At 50.9% G+C, this 20,192-nt stretch overlaps 1 protein-coding gene and 1 non-coding gene across 2 annotated transcripts in view; both read left to right on the forward strand.

Moving 5' to 3' along the window:
- The first annotated feature begins 4,496 nt into the window (after nucleotides 1–4,496).
- LOC112619990 lies at nucleotides 4,497–4,683 on the forward strand. Its single transcript, XR_003118456.1, has one exon. It is a non-coding gene; the product is annotated as a U2 spliceosomal RNA (small nuclear RNA).
- A 14,726-nt stretch (nucleotides 4,684–19,409) lies between these two features.
- Nucleotides 19,410–20,192, forward strand: part of TNK2 (tyrosine kinase non receptor 2) — a 43,903-nt gene continuing 43,120 nt past the window's right edge. The window contains exon 1 of the mRNA XM_025376920.1: nucleotides 19,410–20,184. The gene's annotated coding sequence lies outside the window, so the exon portion shown is untranslated. The remainder of the gene's footprint in view (nucleotides 20,185–20,192) is intronic.

The raw sequence follows: 20,192 nt of genomic DNA on the forward strand, positions 1-20,192 counted from the left end.
ACTTCCTCCTTCTCTTCAGAGACAGGAGACGGTAAGAGAAATGGCCTCTCTCCTCAGGACCATGCTGGGTCAGACCTGAAGCCAGCCCGGCCCTGGGTCTCCGCTACAGCCTGCGGCAACTGTGGCTTCACTCCCACTGAGGTTTGTTTAAGGCCCAGGTGCTCTTTGGTGAATGCAGCCAGGAGGTGAACGCAGCCAGGCTTGTCTCTTTCCTTTCAGGGCGGCGGGTTCCCTTCTGGCCCAGGGTGCGTCTAGAAACCAGGGTGAATCTCAAAATGCTTTCCAGGAGCTAGGGCCTAGAATTGGGAAGTTTTGGAATCTACTTGGTGCTTGATTTCACGGTGGGTGTGCTGACACCCGAGTTAAAAACAGAGTCCTTTTCACTCTTCCCTCTCCTTTCCTCAAGCATAGTCTCTCCCCATGGCCACTACCACCCCCGGCCCGTGGCAAGAACTGCTTCGCTACCACCGATATTTCTTCAAGCCCCAGGGGCTCTTTAGTCAGCAGGTGGCAAATGCGGCCAGGCTTGTGTCTTTCTCTTCAGGGTGGCAGATTCCCTTCCAGTCCAGAGCAGGTGCGGAAATGCCATCCAGGAACTAAGGCCCGGCATCTGGGACTTTAGGAGGCTGCCTGGTGCTTTATTTACTGTGGCTGAGCTGGTACCCCCATCGCAAGACAAAGTCCTCTTCACTCTTCTCTCGCTTTCCTCAAGGAGAAGGAGCCTCTCTCTGTGGCCACCGCAGCTGGAGATGTGCTGGGTCCCACTTAAAGCCAGGAAGGCTCTGAGTCTGACGCAGGGCCCGTGGCGAGCACTGCCTGGACTGCTGGTATTTATTTAAGGACCAAGGACTGTTTAGTCAGGAGGTGAAGAATGCTGCCGGGACGGGACCTTTCCTTCCAGGCCGCAGGTTTCCTTCTGGCCCGGCATGTGTCTGGAAATGTTGTCCAGGAGCTGGCGCCTAGGACAGGGAGCTTCAGGCCGCCGCTGGATGAGTTATTTTTCTGTGGCTGAGCTGGTACGAAGCGGAAAGACAGAGTCCTCTTTATCCTCCTCTCTCCGCTCATCCAGTAGAAGGAAGGAGTCTCTCCCAGCGCTGTGAGCTGCCAGCCTGGGGGTGGGTGAGGGTTGACGCAAGCACTCCCTGGGCTGCCCCCGCTGCTGTCTCACTAGGTCATGTGCACCCCAAGTCCACTGGCTCCAGGGCGTTTCCAGGAATTGCAATCCCTGTGGCCTAGGCTGCCTTTCAAGTTTATTTAGGACTCCAGAGCCCTTTAGCCGGCAGCGTGTGGTTTGCTAGAACTCAGGTTCACACCACTGGGACTGAGGATTTGGCTTTGCGAGGGCTGGTGTAAATGCCGTGCCTGTGAGTGCTGCCCTGTGTTGCTTTCCACTGTGACTGGGCAGCACCGACTACCAACGCGAAGCGCTGTCATCAGTGTGCTCTGCCTCCCCCAGCACACGGGTTCTCTCCGTGCCGTGGGATAGGAGATGGGTGATGTCAGCATTTCGAGACCGTCTTTCCTGTCCTCTCCAGCGCCTCTTTTCTTGAGATGATATGAAAACCAGATGCTGCAACTGTTCATCTGATTTTTGGTTCTTATGAAGGTGCTTTCTCACCTTGGGAGTTTTCCGTTTTGTGGTCCTGGGCGGGGGAGGCGGGGGAGGCGGGGGTGGGGGATGATTGCTGGAGGGTTCTACTTGAGCATCTCGCTCCACTTTCCTCTCACCACCTTTTCTTTTTTTTTTTGAGACGGAGTCTCGCTCTGTCGCCCAGGCTGGAGTGCAGTGGCCGGATCTCAGCTCACTGCAAGCTCCGCCTCCCGGGTTCCCGCCATTCTCCTGCCTCAGCCTCCCGAGTAGCTGGGACTACAGGCGCCGCCACCACGCCCGGCTAGTTGTTTTTTTTTTTGTATTTTTTAGTAGAGACGGGGTTTCACCGTATTAGCCAGGATGGTCTCGATCTCCTGACCTCGTGATCCGCCCGTCTCGGCCTCCCAAAGTGCTGGGATTACAGGCTTGAGCCACCGCGCCCGGCTACCACCTTTTCAACATTGTTCGGAAAGCCCTAGCCAATGCGATAAGATTAGAAAAAGAAAGAAAAGGTATAATGATCAGAAATAGGTGTAATTGGGCCGGGCGCGGCGGCTCATGCCTGTAATCCCAGCACTTTGGGAGGCCAAGGTGGGCGGATCACTTGAGATCAGGAGTTCGAAACCAGCCTGTCCAACATGGCGAAACCCCGTCTCTACTGAAATTACAAAAATTAGCCAGGTTTGGTGGTGGGCACCTGTAATCCCAGCTACTTGGGAGGCTGAGGCAGGAGAATCGCTTGAATCCGGGAGGTAGAGGTTGCAGTGAGCCAAGATTATGCCACTGCACTCCAGCCTGGGAGACAAAGGGAGACTCTGTCTCAATACATACATACATACATACATACATACATACATACATACATAAAGTAAATGCAGCAATGAAAAAGAATGAGTTCATGTCCTTTGCAGGGACGTGGATGAAGCTGGAAGCTATCATCCTCAGCAAACTAACCCAGGAACAGAAAACCATACACCACATGTTCTCACCCGTAAGTGGAAGTTGTACAATGAGAACACATGGACAGAGGGTGGGGGCTAAGGGGAGGGAGAGCATTAGGACAAATGCCTAATGCATGCAGGGCTTAAAACCTCGATGACGAGTTGATGGGTGCAGCAAACCACTCTGGCTCGTGTATACCTATGTAACAAACCTGCACGCTCTGCACATGTATCTCAGAACTTAAAGTAATTTTTTTTTATTTTTTTATTTTTTATTATTTTTTAAAGTAAATTTTTTTAAGACAGAAATAAGTACAATTATATTTATTTGCAAAGTTTATGATTGCTTCTGTATAATATCCCAAGAAATTTACAAAAAATCTTCTAGAACTAATAAATGAATTTGTCAAGGTCACGGGATACAACACTGCTATATTAAAATGATTTGTATTCTTGGTTGGGAGCCGTGGCTCATGCCTGTAATCCCAGAACTTTGGGAGACAGAGGTGGGAAGATTGCCTGAGCTCACAAGTTCAAGACCAGCCTTAACAATGTGGCAAAACCCTCTCTCTACAAAAAAATAAAAATAAAATCATTTGTATTATGTAATGGCATCAAATAATTATTAAAAAATAATTTACAATAGTGCTAAAGAACATGGAATGCTTAGGAAAAAATGTAACAAAAGATGTTAAAATTTTTAATGCTGAAAACTACAAAATGTTGCTGAGAGAAATTAAAGATTTCAATTAATATACCACATTTCTGAATTGGCAAACATATATCTGATTTATGAATTGGAAGATTCAGTATGATTGTCTTAATCTGTTTGGGCTGCTACAGCAATAGACATTAGGTGGCTTAAACAGCAAACGTTTATCTCTTGTGTTCCAGAGGCTGGTAAGTATAAGATTGAGGCAGCAGCAGATTTGGTATCTGGCGAGGGTTGGCTTCCCGGTTCACAGACAGCTGTCTTCTTATTGTGTCCTCACGTAGCAGAAGGAGTGAGGGAGCTCTCTGGGGTCTCTGTTGTAAGGGCACGAATCCCGTCTATGTGGGCTCTATCCTCATGACCTTATCATCTCCCAAAGTCCCCTCATCCAAATACCACCACATTGGGTATCAGGTTTCAACATATAAATTTGGGAGGCAGGCAAAGACATTCAATCCATAGCAATTGTTACGATGTCAGATTTTCCCACATTGATCTATAGCGTTAACACAACCCCCTAAGAAATTCAAGGCTTTTTTACATAAATTGACAATGTGATATTAAAATTTATATGGAAATATGGAGGACCCAGAGAAGCTTTCTTTTTTTTTTTTTTGAGATGGAGTCTTGCTGTGTCACCCAGACTGGAGTGCAGTGGTGTGATCCCAGCTCACTGCAAGCTCTGCCTCCCGAGTTCAAGAGATTCTCCCACCTCAGCCTCCCCAGTAGATGGGATTACAGGCACGTGCCACCACACCTGGCTAATTTTTGTATTTTTAGTAGAAACAGGGTTTTGTCATGTTGGCCAGACTGGTCTTGAACTCCTGACATCAGGTGATCCACCCACCTCAGCCTCCCAAAGTGCTGGGATTACAGGCATGAGGCACTGTGCTCGGTTGCAATTTTTTATTATTTGTTTATTTGTTTATTTTTGAGGTGGAGTCTTTCTCTGTTGCCCAGGCTGGAGTGCAGTGACACAATCTTGGCTCACGGGAACCTCTGCCTCCCGGGTTCAAGTGATTCTCCTGCCTCAGCCTCCCGAGTAGCTGGAATTACAGGCGTCTGACACCACACTCAGGTAATTTTTATGTTTAGTAGAGACGGAGTTTTCACCATGTTGGCCAGGCTGGCCTTGAACTCCTGACCTCAAGTGATCCACCCGCCTCAACCTCTCAAAAGTGTTGAGATTACAGGCGTGAGCCACCTCACCCAGCCAGAAGCAGTTTTTTTTTTTTTTTTTAAGAAAAGAACAATTCTTTCTCAGGCTTTTGGTAAAGACAAAGTGTAGTCTATATTACCAGCTTAGTATTTGATATGTCCTCTATTCGAGGACAATATATTAAATGGGTGTCTAGAGCAAGCAAATAGAATAGGTGTTTATTCTGTCCATTCCACTCATTAATCTGGGGTTGCAGTATCTGGTGCCTGGAGAAGGAGATGGAGAAGTAGGTGTAGAAGAAAAAAAAAAAAAAAAAAGGTTAGACTTCATCAAAATGAAAAACTTGCTTTTCAAAGGTACGATTTAAAAACTGAAAAGGCAAACCACAGATGGGAAGAAAATATTTGCAAATTATATATCTAATGATGTATATCCAGAATAGATGAAGATCTCTTATAACTCAACAGTGAGACAAGCAGAATGTTTAACAAGGGCAAAATATTTGAATAAAGACTTAACAAAAGATGCACAAATGAAAACTAAGCAGGTGGAAGATGTTCAACGCCATGAGTGGTCACAGGGAAGTGCAAGTGAAGGCACAGTGAGATGCCGGTACGTGCTCATTAAAAGGGCCTAAATTTAAGAGACAGACTATACTCAGTATTAGGGAGGATGTTGAGCAACTGGAATTTTACATGCTGCTGGTGGGAATATAAACTGTCGCTACTACTTTGGAATACAATTTGGTAGTTTCCTTAAAAGTTAAATAAATACCCAACATGTGACCAGCCGTTCTATCTGTAGGGTTATCCATGAGAAATGAAAGCTTGAATCCACACAAATGCCTGTGCTCAGAGGTTCATGGAAGCTTTATTTGTAATAGCTCAAAAGTGGGAACAATGAACTAATTCAGAAACAGAAAGTCACGAGGCGGGCAGATCACCTAAGGTCAGGAGTTCAAGACCAGCCTGGCCTACATGGCAAAACCCTGTCCCTACGAAAAATAAAAAAATTATCCGGGTGTGGTGGTGTGCACCTGTAATCTCAGCTACTCAGGAAGCTGAGGCGAGAGGATCGCTTGAATCTGGGAGGCGGAGGTTGCAGGGAGCTGAGATTGTACCACTGCACTCCAGCCTGGGTGACAGAGTGAGACTCAGTCAAAGAAAAGAAAGAAGGAGAGAAGAGGAAGAAGAAAGAAGAAAGGAGGAAGAGGAAGAGGAGGAGGAAGAGGAGGAGGAGGAAGAAGAGGAGGAGGAGGAAGAAGAGGAGGAGGAGGAAGAAGAGAGGAAGGGAAGCAGGGAGGAAGGGAGGGAGTCCAGTACTGCATGTTCTCACTTACAAGTGGGAGCTAAACCGTGGGTACATATGATCATACAGATGGAATGACGGACTCTGGAGACTCCAAAAGATGACAGGGTGGGAGGCAGGTGAGGGCTGGAAAACCACCTTTTGGGTAGAATGTTCGTTATTCAGGTGATGGGAGCGCTACAGCCCAGACGTCGCCACTCTGCAATGTGTGCACGTAAGAAGCCTACACTTGTACCCTCTAAATATACGTATTTTTAAACAGTGGAAACAACCCAGATAGCGATCAAAATGTATTGAATCTGTGCGATAGACTACGACTCAGCTATGAAAAGGAACTCTTGCTTCCATTTATATACAATGCTTGAAAATGCAAATTAATTGATAGTGACAGAAAATCGCTGGTTGCCTGGTGACAGGTAGCGGCCCTGGAGGATGTGAGCAGTGGTGGAAGGGAGAGACGCCCAAGATGCACAAAGAAACTTTCACAGATGATGGACATGTGACAGTGGGGATGGTGTCACAGCGTGCGCCCCTCTCGAATCCATCAGGTTATCTGGTGTCACAGTGTGCGCCCCTCTCGAATCCATCAGGTTATCTGGTGTCACAGTGTGCACCCCTCTCGAATCCATCAAGTTTTCTATTCTAAATTGTATAGTGTACACATCAATTATACCTCCATAAAACAGTAAAATTAAAAGTGTGCATATACACCATAGCATCTTGCTTTGTTTACTTAATTATAGATTTTGACTGATTCATAGCTATACAAGTAAATCCATTCTTTAAAAATACTGGAGATTAGACATTACATGGATATGCCATATATTTTTAAAAATCATTCCCCTTTTAAAGAACATCTAAGTAGGTTGAACTATTTTGCTACTGCATGTTATATTTAACAGAGTACCTCTGATTTGTGTGTATGTGTGTGTTTCTATTTATTTATCTATCTTTGTGCACAAGTAGAGGGTTTTTCCATAGGACAAATACCTAGAAATAGAGTTTCCTGACCAAACGGCTTATGTATTTAAAATTTTGTTAGGTCACTTTTAGGCTGACCTCCCAAGATGCTGGACCAACTTGTACTCCCATCGGCAGTGTATGAATACATTTCCATTTCTTTCCCCGGCTCATCAATGAATTGTGTCACCAAACAGAACAGAAGCTTGTTTTTCATTCGTGCTCCTCCCGGAGCTGGCAGGGGTTCTCGTCCACACTGTCAAGGGGGGTCTTTGATGACTGAACTTCCCACATTTTGTGACGGCAGCATCTAGAACATGCAGCACTCTCCATCATCGCGTGAGAAGAAGAGGCTGGAGAATCACCCAGAGCTCTTTATCGCCTCAGCTAAATAAGTGACACGTGTCCTGTCTCATGATTCATTGGCCAGAACTAGTCCCGTGGGCCTAACTGCAAGGGAGCTGGCAAACGTGGAGTAGCAGATGGAATATTTGGTATTTAAATGCCACTGCTTTAATACAGTGGTTAAGAGTAAAGTACTTGAAGTTATAAGGAGGTTTGTTCAAAAAATAATGACTTTGCAGACAGGCGTGGTGTCTCAAGCCTGTAATCCCAGCACTTTGGGAGGCTGAGGCAGGAGGATCACTTGAGGCCAGGAGTTCATGACCAGCCTGGCCAACATGGTGAAACCCCGTCTTTACTATAAAAACCAAAACAAATTAACCGGGTGTGGTGGCACATGCCTATAGTCCCAGCTACCCGGGAGGCTGAGTCAGGAGAATCGCTTGAACCTGGGAGGCAGAGGTTGCAGTGAGCTGAGATCGCGCCACTGCACTCCAGCCTGAGTGACAGAGTGAAATTCTTAAAAAAAAAAAAAAAAAAAGGACTTTGCCGTCATCTCCTTGTGTGTCCTTGGGCAACTTACTTAGGTTCTCATGGTTTCTTCTTTCTTTTTTTGAGACATGGTCTCACTCTGTCACCCAGGAGGAGTGCGGTGGCGTGATCACAACTCACTGCAGCCTCGACCTCCCGGGTTCAAGCAATCCTCCTACCTTAAGCCTCCTGAGAGCCAGGACTACAGGAATGCACCTCCACACCTGGCTAATTTTCTTTTTTATAGAGACGTGGTCCCACTATCTCTCCCAGGATAACTGGTCTCGAACTTCTGAACTCAAGATATCCTCCGCCTTGGCCTCCCAAAGTGTTAGGATTACAGGCATGAACCACTACACCCAGCCAGTTTCTTCTTTTATAAAATAAACAATTTAAGCTTCCTAGAAACAGCTCCTATAAGCCAGGCATGGCGGCTCACACCTGTCATCCCAGCACTTTGGGAGGCTGAGGCAGGCGGATCACTTGAGACTGGGAGTTCGAGACCAACCTGGCCAACATGGTGAAACCCCGTCTCTACTAAAAAAAAATACAAAAATTAGCCGGGTGTGGTGGTGCACCTGTAGTCTCAGCTACTAAGGAGGCTGAAACGGGAGAATTGCTTGAACCTGGGGGAGGTTGCAGTGAGCCAAGATCGCACCACCGCACTCCAGCCTGGGTGACAGAGCGAGACTCCATCTCAAAACATTTTTTAAAAAAGCAGCAGCTACAATATCTGACTTGCTCACTCCTGGATTTCCAGCCAGCCCAATACTTGGCGCGTAGAAGTCAGTCAGTATGTATTGAATGAGAAGTATCTACTTCAAAAAACTGTTATTTCAAGGATTAATTGAAATAATGCAGGTAAAAAGCATTATTATAATGCCTGATCTATATAACATTTTCAAATTGTAACTATTGTTTTTACTTGCTGTTCCTCCAATGTGTAGGATTCTCCTGTATCTTTGATTTTGTTTATGTACCTTCCTGCACCTGGAGGGAAGGAAATTGACAGTTATTCATCGTTTTATACTATGGCCAATACTAGGGCTGCCCACTTTTACTTTGCTGCATTAAAAAAAAAATTAAAGTATATTTTACATACAACAAAATGAACAGTTTTTTTTTTTTTTTTTTAAGTTCTGGGATACATGCGCAGAACACGCAGGTTTGTTACATTGGCAAACGTGTGCCATGGTGGTTTGCTGCACCCGTCAACCCGTCTCCCAGGTGTTAAACTCCGCGTGCCTTGGCTATTTGTCCCGATGCTCTCCCTCCCTTCGCCCCTTCCCCCCACAACAGATCTTAAAAGTAAACTTTATGAATTTTGAAAAATGTAACAGTAACTATCACTCAAATCAAGGTATTAGAGCTTGATCACAGTGTTTTCTGTTCTGTGGTTTTCTGTGGGGTTCTTGAATTCCTTGATGCTGAGTTGTGTCCTGGGTGACAGATGTGACCCCTCTGCCTGTGTGGCAAGCGCTTCCAGGTGTGCAGGAAGCGTTTTGCATACACTTGGTGAAAGGAGGACTTGTTAAGTGTCTGGGTACATAATTAACTTGCAGAATGCTTCCAGGTAAGGTGCAGGGCTGAAAGCTGAGCTCCCTTCCCAGCCCGCGAAACGCACCGGGATGAGGAGGTGGGTGGCGCCCAGCAGAGGAGCAGCATCAGAACCAACCGCACCAGCAGGTCCAACTCGATGCCCGAAGCTTTCCAGCGCGGCCTTCAAGGAAAGGAACAGAACATTCTGGAGATGAATGCAGTGGAGCAGAGGTTGTGTCCCTACCCCCACGAAAGTCAAAATGCTGAGAGTTCCTGTGGGAGAAGGGCAACTTCTTCTCCCTCTAGGAAACCAACGAGGAGCAGGAACAGGGAACAACAGAGCTGAATGTCAGCAATGCCGTCTATCACCGCACACAGGAGGCTTAGAGGCCCGAGGGTATCACCCCATCACTTACCAGGTGGCGTAAACTCTGGGAAAAACCCTTCACCAGTGAGGACCAGGCCCGAGGATGGCATCAGACTCTCAGTGCCAATTCAATGGCCTCAGGCTGCAGGAAAAGCGTCTATAAAGTAGGAAGCACAGCCGCCGTTAATAGCTCTGAGGAAAAACACCACTCTCAGGTGATCTCAGAGAAGCTGAGAATCTTGCCAGGTTCGGTGGTGCACGCCTGTAACCCCAGCTACGTGGGAGGCTGAGAAGGAGGGTGCCCGGGAGCGCTGGGCAGCTGTGCCCTACGTTGATTGGGTGTCTGCACTAAGTTCGGCACCAATACGGTGACCTCTCAGGACGGGGGGACCACCAGGTTGCCTAAAGTGGGTGAAATGGCCCAGGTCAGAAACGGAGCAGGTCAAAACTCCCTGTAGTGGGATCGCATCTGTGAGTAGCCACTGCACTCCAGCCTGGGCAACATAGTGAGACTCCGTTTCTAAAAAAAAAAAAAAAAAAATCATAATAAATTTAATCAATGTAAGAAAAAGAAGGTAAGAATCTCCCACAAACTCATAAACGCTGATGGTGAGAGTGAAAACTGATATATGCATTTGGAAAAAGAGTTTGGCATTGCAGACGATATCTGAAAATGCACAGCATGCCTATGACCTAAACTGGAAGAGAGGTCCGTCCATGTTCTCACAAGGAGACGTGCATACAAGATGTTCATCACAGAATTGTTTGTAATAGCAAAAAATTGGAAATGCTCAAAATGTCCATGAATGAGGATTGAGAAAATTTTATATTCATGCAATCCTGTGTATCTGGAGATTAAAATGAACTATATGTTTCAGCAAGGATAGATCTCAACATGCCAAATTAAAAATTCATTTGCACGATAGAACATTTAAAAAGAGTGTCATATATTCATAGTTATATATAACTGGATTTTAAATGAGAAGGACTCAGTGTGCAGGCAGAAAGCAGCGTTATTTTTTATTTTTTGAGACAGGGTCTCACTCTGTTACCCAGGCTGGAGTGCAGTGGCACAATCTTGGCTCTCTGCAGCCTCCACCTCCTGGGCTCAAGCGATTCTCCTGCCTCAGCCTCCCGAGTAGCTGGGATTACATATGCACCACCACGCCTGGCTAATTTTTGTATTTTTGGTAGAGATGGGGTTTCACCATGTTGGCCAGGCTGGTCTCAAACTCCTGAGGTCAAGTGATCCATCCTCCTCGCCCTCCCAAAGTGCTGGGTTTACAGGACAGGCCAGAGCCACCGCGCCCGGCCAGCATTATTTTTTTTTCACACCAGTGTGCTTTATTTTCTATGATAAATTTCCCTCTTTGACCTTAATGTATCTTGGATAGATCCCATAGCTTTTGTTGGCACTCACAATTATCAACAAAAAACTCTGTGGTCTTACTTTGTAGGTTTTTTTTTTTTTTTTCTTTTTTTGAGAAGGAGTCTTGTTCTGTCACCCGGGCTGGAGTGCAGTGGCCGGATCTCAGCTCATTGCAAGCTCCGCCTCCCGGGTTCACGCCATTCTCCTGCCTCAGCCTCCCGAATAGCTGGGACTACAGGCGCCCGCCACCTCGCCCGGCTAGTTTTTTTTTTTGTATTTTTTTAGTAGAGACGGGGTTTCACCGTGTTAGCCAGGATGGTCTCGATCTCCTGACCTCGTGATCCGCCTGCCTCGGCCTCCCAGAGTGCTGGGATTACAGGCTTAAGCCACCGTGCCCAGCCTACTTTGTAGGTTTTAAAATCCAGTGCAATAACAAAACTTCAATCTTGTTCCCACGGTGTCACTGGTCTTTTTAAACTTTTTTTTAAAGCTTTCGATTGGTTTTTAAATACCAATTGCATGAGGGTCTGGGAAACCAGGGGCTAAAGCAGGTTGCACTGTTTTCTCCCCCTGAACTTTTTGTTTGTTTGTTTGTTTTTGAGATGGAGTTTTCCTCTTATCGCCCAGGCTGGAGTGCAGTGGTGCGATCTTGGCTCACTGCAACCTCTGCCTCCTGGGTTCATGTGATTCTCCTACCTCAGCCTCCTGAGTAGCTGGGACTACAGGCGCCCGCCACCTCGCCTGGCTAGTTTTTTGTATTTTTTAGTAGAGATGGGGTTTCACTGTGTTAGCCAGGTTGGTCTCGAACTCCTGACCTCGTGATCCACCCGCCTTGGCCTCCCAAAGTGCTGGGATTAAAGGCGTGAGCCATCACGCCTGGCCTGAACTTTGTTTTTTAAACTTTTTTTTTTTTTTTAACTGTCTTTCTTTTTTAACTAAACGTCGTTGGTTTCTTTGTTATTTTCCCATCTTACTCCTTTACTCACTTCGCTGCCCCTGGCTCCATCCGAGATGTGGAAGAGGAGAGGAAAGGTGTGGCTTACCTAGTGCGGTTGTTGCATGGCTGTGTCGGTTCTCCCTGGGGGCAGCAGATGTCCAAATGCCAATGTCCTGTTAAGGAGGGCGTTTGCACGGTCTTCAGAAATCCTTTCTGGTGGAGATCTTTGACTACGGTGCCCTGGTGCAGTCAATGTCCCTCTTAAGTCCTCGGATCTGTCAGCCCTCCTGCCTCTGGGCCTCTGGGACAAGCCACCATTCAAGACAGCCAAGTCTGACTCCCTTTGCTCCTGCCCTCCTGTGGCCATTTCCTTGCTCTGCCATTCTGCTTCATGTATGAGCTGGGTACCAGTCCCTGCATCCCCCCAAATCTAGGGACCATGGGTTAAATTAGAAAACTATGTCTTTCTGGCCAGGCGCGGTGGCTCACGCCTGTAATCCCAGCACTTTGGGAGTCCGAGGCGGGTGGATCACCTGAGGTCAGGAGTTCAAGACCAGCCTGGCCAACATAGTGAAACCCCCGTCTCTACTAAAAATACAAAAAATTAGCTGGGCGTGGTGGTGCGTGCCTGTAATCCCAGCTAAAGGCAGGAGAATGGTGTGAACCTGGGAGGTGGAGCTTGCAATGAGCCGAGATTGCACCATTGCACTCCAGCCTGGGCGACAGAGCGAGACTCCATCTCAAAAACAAAACAAAACAAAAAACATTAAGTAAACATCATTCAGAGTAAACATCATGAGAGAGCCAGGGGAGTAGGGAAGCAGAGCTGGAATTGAGAGTTTGGGTTCTGTTGCTACCTTCTAAGATGGAACAAAAGTCTGGGTGTCCACTCAACATCAGTGCTCAGGCAGGCAGCCGCAGACGCAGGGAGCTCGGTACCTGGGGGCCTCATTAGCTCAGCTGTGGGAGGGGAGTTGGGGAGTGGCAGCGGGTGGAAATGATCTTACTCAGCTGGAGAGGCTAGCCAAAAAAGGAGCAGGTATGGGCTTGCCTGGAAGGCTATTTTAGCAGAAGGAAAACGAATAGTCAGCTAAAGACTGTGCAGTGTCTGCACCGCAAATGGGGAGATTTGAGCAAAGGAGAGGGCAGAAGAAAGGTGCAAGAGTGACACAGTACCTCACCATTTAAAGGCAAGCCTTGACCACAACATTTTCCTACACTTAGTATGGTGGGTTCCAGGGGAAGCCAGATTTCAGGGATTTAAAGAAGGAGTAGGTGAAGAATCAAAGGGGCCCATCCTTCATATGATTAGTCTCGACTCCTCCACTAGAAGTTTGTTTGTTTATTTATTTATTTATTTTTTAGACAGGGTCTTGCTCTGCTGCCCAGGGCCAGAGTACAGTGGTGTGATGATACCTCATTGCAGCCTTGAACTGCTGGCCTCAAGCAATCCTCTCACCTCAGCCTCCTGAGTAGCTGAGATGACAGGTGCACACCACCACAACTGTCTAATTTTTAAATTGTTTGTATGTAGAGAGCCTTGCCATGCTGCCCAGGCTGGTCTCGAACTCCTGGCCTCAAGCAGTCCTCCCAACTGGGCCTCCCAAAGTACTGGGATTATAGGTGTAAACCACAGTGCCTAGCCTCTTTTTTAAAAATTATTTTTTTTGGCCAGGCGCAGTGGCTCATGCCTGTAATCCCTTTGGGGATTACACTCCGGGAGGCCGAGGCGGGAGGATCACTTGAGCTTAGAAGTTGGAGACCAGCCTGGCCAACATGATGAAACCCAGTCTCTACTAAAACACAACAATTAGCCAGGCATGGTGGGTACCTGTAAGTCCAGCTACTGGGGAGGCTGAGGCAGGAGAATCACTTGAACCTGAGAGTCAGAGGTGGCAGTGAGCCGAGATCACACCACTGCACTCCAGTGTGGGTGACAGAACAAGACACTGTCTCAAAAACATTTTAATTTTTCTTAGAGACAGAGTGTCCCTCTGTCACTCAGGCTGCAGCGCGGAGCACAGCTCACTGCAGCCTTGAACTCCTACGTCAACTGATCCTGCTGCTTCTGCCTCCTGAGTGCTGGGACTCCAGGTGTGAGCCACCGTGCCGCGCTAGAAATTCCTTGATGGTGTATGGGGCCACATCTGGAATGACTGTGCCTGACACCAACAGATGACCAGGAACTGAGCTCACGGGTCCGTTACCAACCACGACTCTGGGTGCCACCAGGGGGCACCAGAGCCCAGGGCTCCACGAGGCTCTGTTTCGGAAAAGCCCATGATGACCTCAGCGTTTGTCATCTCTTGGCTCGTCTGGCTCTTGCTGTGGTTGGGCAGAGGGGGCAGGTGTGTGGGAGCGGCTGGCAGTGCCTCCTCTCAGTGGCCTAGTAAGGCTTTGAAAACTGAATTGCTCGGGGGCACGTGAGCACAGCCCCCTTGGCCGCTCCAGGGACCCCCGACTTGGGCAATAGGGTGAAGGCACAGTCTGTTCTCAGTGCCGGGAGGATGTGGCCGGGGTTAGCAGATACGCACCACGCCTGAGAATCCTTCAGAAATCCCTCTCTTCACCTCCGCCAGGAGGCAAGTGATCCCCTCCTGACTCAGAAATGGTGGTCCTTTGTCAAGTGCGACCGTCCTGATCCCAGCCCTCCCTTCCCTGGGCCTTAGCCCGGCCTCCTTCGAGGCAGTGAGGGTGTGCTTGGGAACAGACTGGCTCCTCCTCCCTGCCAGCGGTTGCCTTCAGCCAAGCACCTCCCACATCTGGTAGCAGGTTGGAATCTCTTAGGGAGCCTTTAAAAACTAAGATGCTGGCCAGGCATGGTGGCTCACGCCTGTACTCCCAGCATTTTGGGAAGCCAGGGTGGGTGGGTCATCTGAGGTCAGGAGTTCGAGACCAGCCTGACCAACATGGTGAAACTCTGTCGCTATTCAAAATACAAAAATTAGCCAGGTATGATGTGATGGCGGGCGCCTATAATCTCAGCTACTCGGGAGGCTGAGACAGGAGAACTGCTTGAACCCGGGAGACAGAGGTTGCAGTGAGCCAAGATCACACCACTGCACTCCAGCCTGGGTGACAGAGTGAGACTGTCTCAAAAACAAACAAACAAACAAAAGAACTAAGATGCTAAGGCTGGGCGGGGTGGCTCATGCCTGTAATCCCAGCACTTTGAGAAGGCTGAGGCGGGAGAACAGCTTGAGCCCAGGAGTTTGAGACCAGCCCAGGCAATGTCTTGAGATCCTGTCTCTACAAAAAAAACAAAAACAAAACAATAAAATGAAGATGCCAACCGCCATCCAAGTGGTCCTAGGGTGGTGCCTGGGCACCAGCATTTTGTTTTGTTTTGTTTTGCTTTGAGACAGTTCCAGAAGCCCTGAGCGAGTTGGTATATCGTTCTTCACCCATGCTCACCTCCCTGGCCTGAATCACAGCGTGTCTGACTTGTTCCAGTTGTAGCTGTGGGTCTCAATGTTTTGACTGTGACCTGCAGAAAGAAATGGACTTTACAACGATGAAACAAGAACACCACAGAAACAATGCCTTCACTACCTGGGGTGCACTCTGCACTCTCATTCATTCAGCAGATAGTTTTGGCACCTGCTTTTTGCCAGGCCTCGTTCTAGCTGTGTGTGTCTAGAAGAAAGCTGCTGTTGTTGGGAGGTTTCTATTCTAGGAGGAGGGCAAGGGGGTCAGAAAGTTAAAAGTAAGCCATGTATATAAAGGGCATGCTAAAAGTTATTTATTAAAATCTCTTTAAAAATTACATTTTGAGGGTGGGGTTCTGGGGTGCTGGTTATGTTCTGTTTCTTGATCTGGGTGCTGGGTGTATTACCTGCAAGAATGCAAGCTTTCTGCACTTCTCTGGAGGTATGTTGTATGTCAATAAAAAGTTCAAAAATTACATTCTGATATATATTTTTTCTTTTTTTTTTTGAGAGACAGAGTCTTGCTCTGTCACCCAGTCTGGAGTGCAATGGCATGATCCCAGCTCACTGCAACCTCCGCCTTCCAGGTTCAGGTGATTGTCCTGCCTCAGCCTCCCAAGTAGCTGCGATTACAGGTGTGCACCACCACGCCCAGCTAATTTTGTATTTTTAGTAGAGACGGGGTTTCACCATGTTGGTCAGGCTAGTCTCGAACTTCTGACCTCAGGTGATCTGCCGGCCTCGGCCTCCCAAAGTGCTGGGATTACAGGTGTGAGCCACCACATCCGGCCAAACATTCTCATATTTTTTATTCTATTATTATCCTCTTTCATGAAAAAAAAAAAGTCATTCAAAATCCACCATATTCAGTTTACCTCCCACTAAAAGTTTGCAACCGTAGTTTTTAAAACTGCTTTATTTAAAAACAAGCTGTGTGCAGTGGCTCATGCCTGTAATCCTAGCACTTTGGGAGGCTGAGATGAGTGGATTGCTTGAGGCCAGGAGTTCAAAACCAGCCTGGCCAACATGACGAAACCCCATTTCTACTAAAAATACAAAAAATTAGCTGGGCGTGGTGGCGGGCGCCTGTAATCCCAACTACTAGGGAGGCTGAGGCAGGAGAATCGCTTGAACCCGGGAGGCAGAGGTTGCAGTGAGCCGAGATTACACCACTGCACTCCAGCCTGGGCAACAAGCCTGAAACTCCATCTCAAAAAAAAATAAAAACAAACAAACTAGAAGCCCAATCCCTCAGCAGCAGCCACCCACTCTTGGCTTAGCAGCTGCCGGCAGGTGTGAGCCAGGCTGCCCGCTCCCCAGCAATGGCTTTCCTTGCCCTCTTGCTTACCCCACAGTGCAAAACCGCCCATGGTGGAGATTCTTAAGGGCACCACCCAAAGCCTCCCTTTGGCAGCCTGGCCCACCTCCGCTCCCAGCTAGACCTGACAAGCCCTTCTTGCCGAGTCATTCTGCTGTGGGCAGCTCTCCTGCAGTCCCAGATGTAGGAGGAGACTGGCTCAGGCACGTTAATTAGAGGGTTGGGGTTATCCCTGTGGCCACCTCCCAAATCTCCTGAGACTTATGTTTTTAGTCTGGGGCTCATTCCTCATGTCAGCTCCCTAGTGCCAGAGCAGTCTCCCTCGGTGTCTCTCTGGCCACCACGGTCAGCGTCACGGACACATCCCAGCATAGCCCCAGTGCTCAGCCCCATGGCGGGGACCGTCCAGGAGTTGGTGAGGAACAGGGTGGGAGGGAGGAAGGGAGCAGGAGACCTCACTCTTTCCTCTGAACCTAAAGCTCCAGATAACCCTACACTAGAGGTCATAGGGGACGTGACTCTGGCTTCTTGAGGGAAACTGGAGAGATGAGGGGCTGGGGAAATGGGGGGCTGGGCTGCCCTAGGAGCAGGACCAACCACGGTGGAGGCGCTTTGACCCCTAGCTTTGTTTGATTTGGAGCTTGATTTACTGGAGGGGAAGTTTGCTCTAAATCAGTTGTTTGCATCTATTGACCAATAAAATCTAGTTAGTCCTGATGCTTCCTGAAGCAGGGCTCCTGGATTTGGCGTTGCTATTTTGTGCCTCAGATTTTTTTTTTTTTTTTTTTTTTTCAAGAACTGGCTCTGTTGCCCAGGCAGGAGTGCAGTGGTGTGATCTTTATTCACTGCAACCTCCATCTCCCAGGTTCAAGTGATCCTCCCACCTCAGCCTCCCGAGTAGCTGGGATTACAGGTGCGTGCCACCATGCTCTGCTAATTTTTGTATTTTTTTGTAGAGACAGGGTTTTGCCATGTTGCCCAGGCTGGTCTTGAACTCATGAGCTCAAATGATTTGCCCTCCTCAGCCTCCAAAGTGCTGGGATTACAGGCGTGAGCCACCGCACTCGGCCTGTGACCTGGACTTTAGAGTCGGAAAATTGGATTTGAATCCTGGCTTCACCACTACCAGCTGTATGGTGCTGAACAAGTCACTTGGCCATGTAGAACCTCAGTTCTACCACGTGTAAAATGGGGACATTATGTTTCTTCTTGGATTGTTGTGGGGTTGGATGAGAAGAAGTGCAGAGTGCAGGGCCTTGCACAGTTGGGCTCCGTGAGCCTTAGCAATGGCCATGACTGAGGCAGTGTGAGGGAGACTGGGAAAAAACCTCCTCAGGTTCCTTCTCCCAAATCTATTGTCTGCCGCACTTTCTTTCCTGAAGCCAGGCAACAGGGGGGTGGTCCTGGCCCAGCCTCAGGGCTCCCTGGGGCAGGGCTGCCATTACTTGCAGTGTCAGATAATTCAGTAGAAAGTTGCCCGGCCCACCTCGCAGGCAAGGCACCGCCACCCAAATCCACCCAGACGGGGTCTCGCGTAGGTTTCCGGAAGCCACCTCTTTCTCATTGCCCTACTGCCCTCTGGCCATGGCCCTGGGGCCCACTGCTGGACAGTGTGAGTGCAGAAAGAGCCAGCCCGACAGTTCCCAACGTCTGAGCTTGCCATCTACAGCGAATTGTTTTGTTATTACACCCGTCTTCTAGATGAGGGACAGTAACAAGGGCTGAGTGGCCCTGAGCCCTGGGGTTCCAAGCGCCCGCTGCCCAGGGCCGCCTCCGTTTGGGCTGGGACCCGGGCCTGCAGGCTGCCCCGCCGCTGGGAATCAGAGCTCTGGGTTTTCTCCTTCTGGGGTGGGGGGTGGGGTGGGGCAGGGAGGAGACCGCTCAAGTGCAGGAATGATGAAGGTCCCCTTGCCTGGGGCTATTTCTGCCCAAGTCCTCATCAGGAATTGTCAGGCCTGAGACAAACCCTCCCTCCTTCAGGAGTCCTCCGTTGGCCCCGGGGAAAGAGGTGATGGTCCGGTGTCTGGGCCTTTCGGTTGCTACGGTGATATTAGGGCTAGAATCCCAGCCTCACTGGAGTGACCCCAGAAACCTTCCAGCGCAACCTCCTCTCTTCGGAGCTGAAACCACCGAGACCGGGTGGAAGCGACTTTCACACTCGCACAGTGCAACGGCAGCTACTCGGAATGAGGGACGTTCCGGCGCTCCTCCGCTGCGCCCCTCCACTCGGCGGGACTTCCTCACCCCACTTCCCTCCGCACCGCAGGAAGGCGCAGGCCGGGCCCGGGGGTGCGGGGAAAGCGGGGTGGGGCCCGCAGGCTGGGGGCGGAGCCGGGGGCGGAGCGACGAGGCCGGGCCCTTTAAGGGGCGGGCCGACCCCCAACCCCACCCCGGGGCGGCGCAGGCGCAGGCGGGCTCGGGGCGCGCGGCAGGAGGGACGGCGGGCGGGCGGGCGCTCACCTGCGGGGGCCGGCGCGGGGCGGGCGCCCGGGGGGCCGACGTTGACGCCCGGAGGCGAGGGCGGGGAGGCGGGCGCGGGACTCGGGGGCGGCCCGGGGCGGGCGGGGCGGGCGGTGTGAGCGGGCGCCGAGGGCAGCACCATCTGGAGGGGCGGGAGCGCGCGGCCTCTGGGGGGCAAGCGAGTGCGCTGGGCCGAGCCGGTCGAGGGCCCCCGGCGGGGCGAGCAGGAGGAGCGCGGCGGGCTGAGCCCCGCGCTGCCGGAGCAGCAGCCGCAGCGCGTCGGGGTTCTCAGCTGGGGCCCGCAGCAGCTCCGCGGGCTGAAGCTCGGCGTGGAGGAGCGGGGCGGGGTGGGCCCGGCCGTGCAGGAGGAGGGCGGGGTGGGCCCGGGGCTGCAGGAGCGCGGCGGCCGCGGCCACGAGCCCAGCCGGGGGGTGGTGTGGGGGCCGCCGGACGGCGCGGACTGGGGGCGCCCTCCGCGGTGGACGGGCTCGGCGGGCTGGCCTGTGGCGCAGGAGGAGGGGCTGGGGCCCCGCGGGCAGCACCAGGAGAAGGGCGGAGGCAGCCCCGCAGTGCAGGAGCGCGGCGAGGCCCGGGCCGGGGTGCAGGAGCGCGGAGAGGGGAGCCCGCGGAGGCTGCTGCAGCAGCCCGAGCCGGCGCCCGAGGCCGGGGAAGGCCCCCGCGAGCGCGGGGAGGGGCCGGAAAGTTCCGGCGAACTGGGGGAGCGGCAGTGGGAGAGCGTGGGGCGGGAGGCGGTGGTCCTGGGGGCGGCCCCGGAGCGCCGAAGCCGCCCGGAGCTGGTGGGGAGGGCCCGGCCGGTGGGGCCTCGGGGGCCTCCGGGGGAGGGGCGCCTGGGGGTGCAGGAGGCGAATTGGCTGCCCGGAGTGCAGGAGGGACAGGTGGTGCGGGCTGTCCAGGAAACCTACCTAGACGGAAAGGAGCCCCAGGAGGGGGAGGGACCCGGCGAGGGGCTCAGGACCCGGAGGCGCCGGCGGAGGAGGAGGTGGTGACTGGCACACCGCCGCCCGGGCCCCACGGTGCCTCCGGAGCTGAAGGGAACGCAGGATGTAGGGGCGTGGGGAGTCGGGCACAGAAGAGTGCGGGGAACCGGGGAGCTCTGCGAGCCACTGCCTGAGGGTAGGCGCGGCCCGCGGGAACGTCTTCTGCTCGCTCAGCCTGGGCATCGCTGAAGCTGTGTCTGCGGGGAGGCAGCGGAAGGCGGCAGGTAAGGAA

Source organism: Theropithecus gelada, chromosome 2, assembly GCF_003255815.1.
Source record: "Theropithecus gelada isolate Dixy chromosome 2, Tgel_1.0, whole genome shotgun sequence".
NCBI lineage: Eukaryota > Metazoa > Chordata > Mammalia > Primates > Cercopithecidae > Theropithecus > Theropithecus gelada.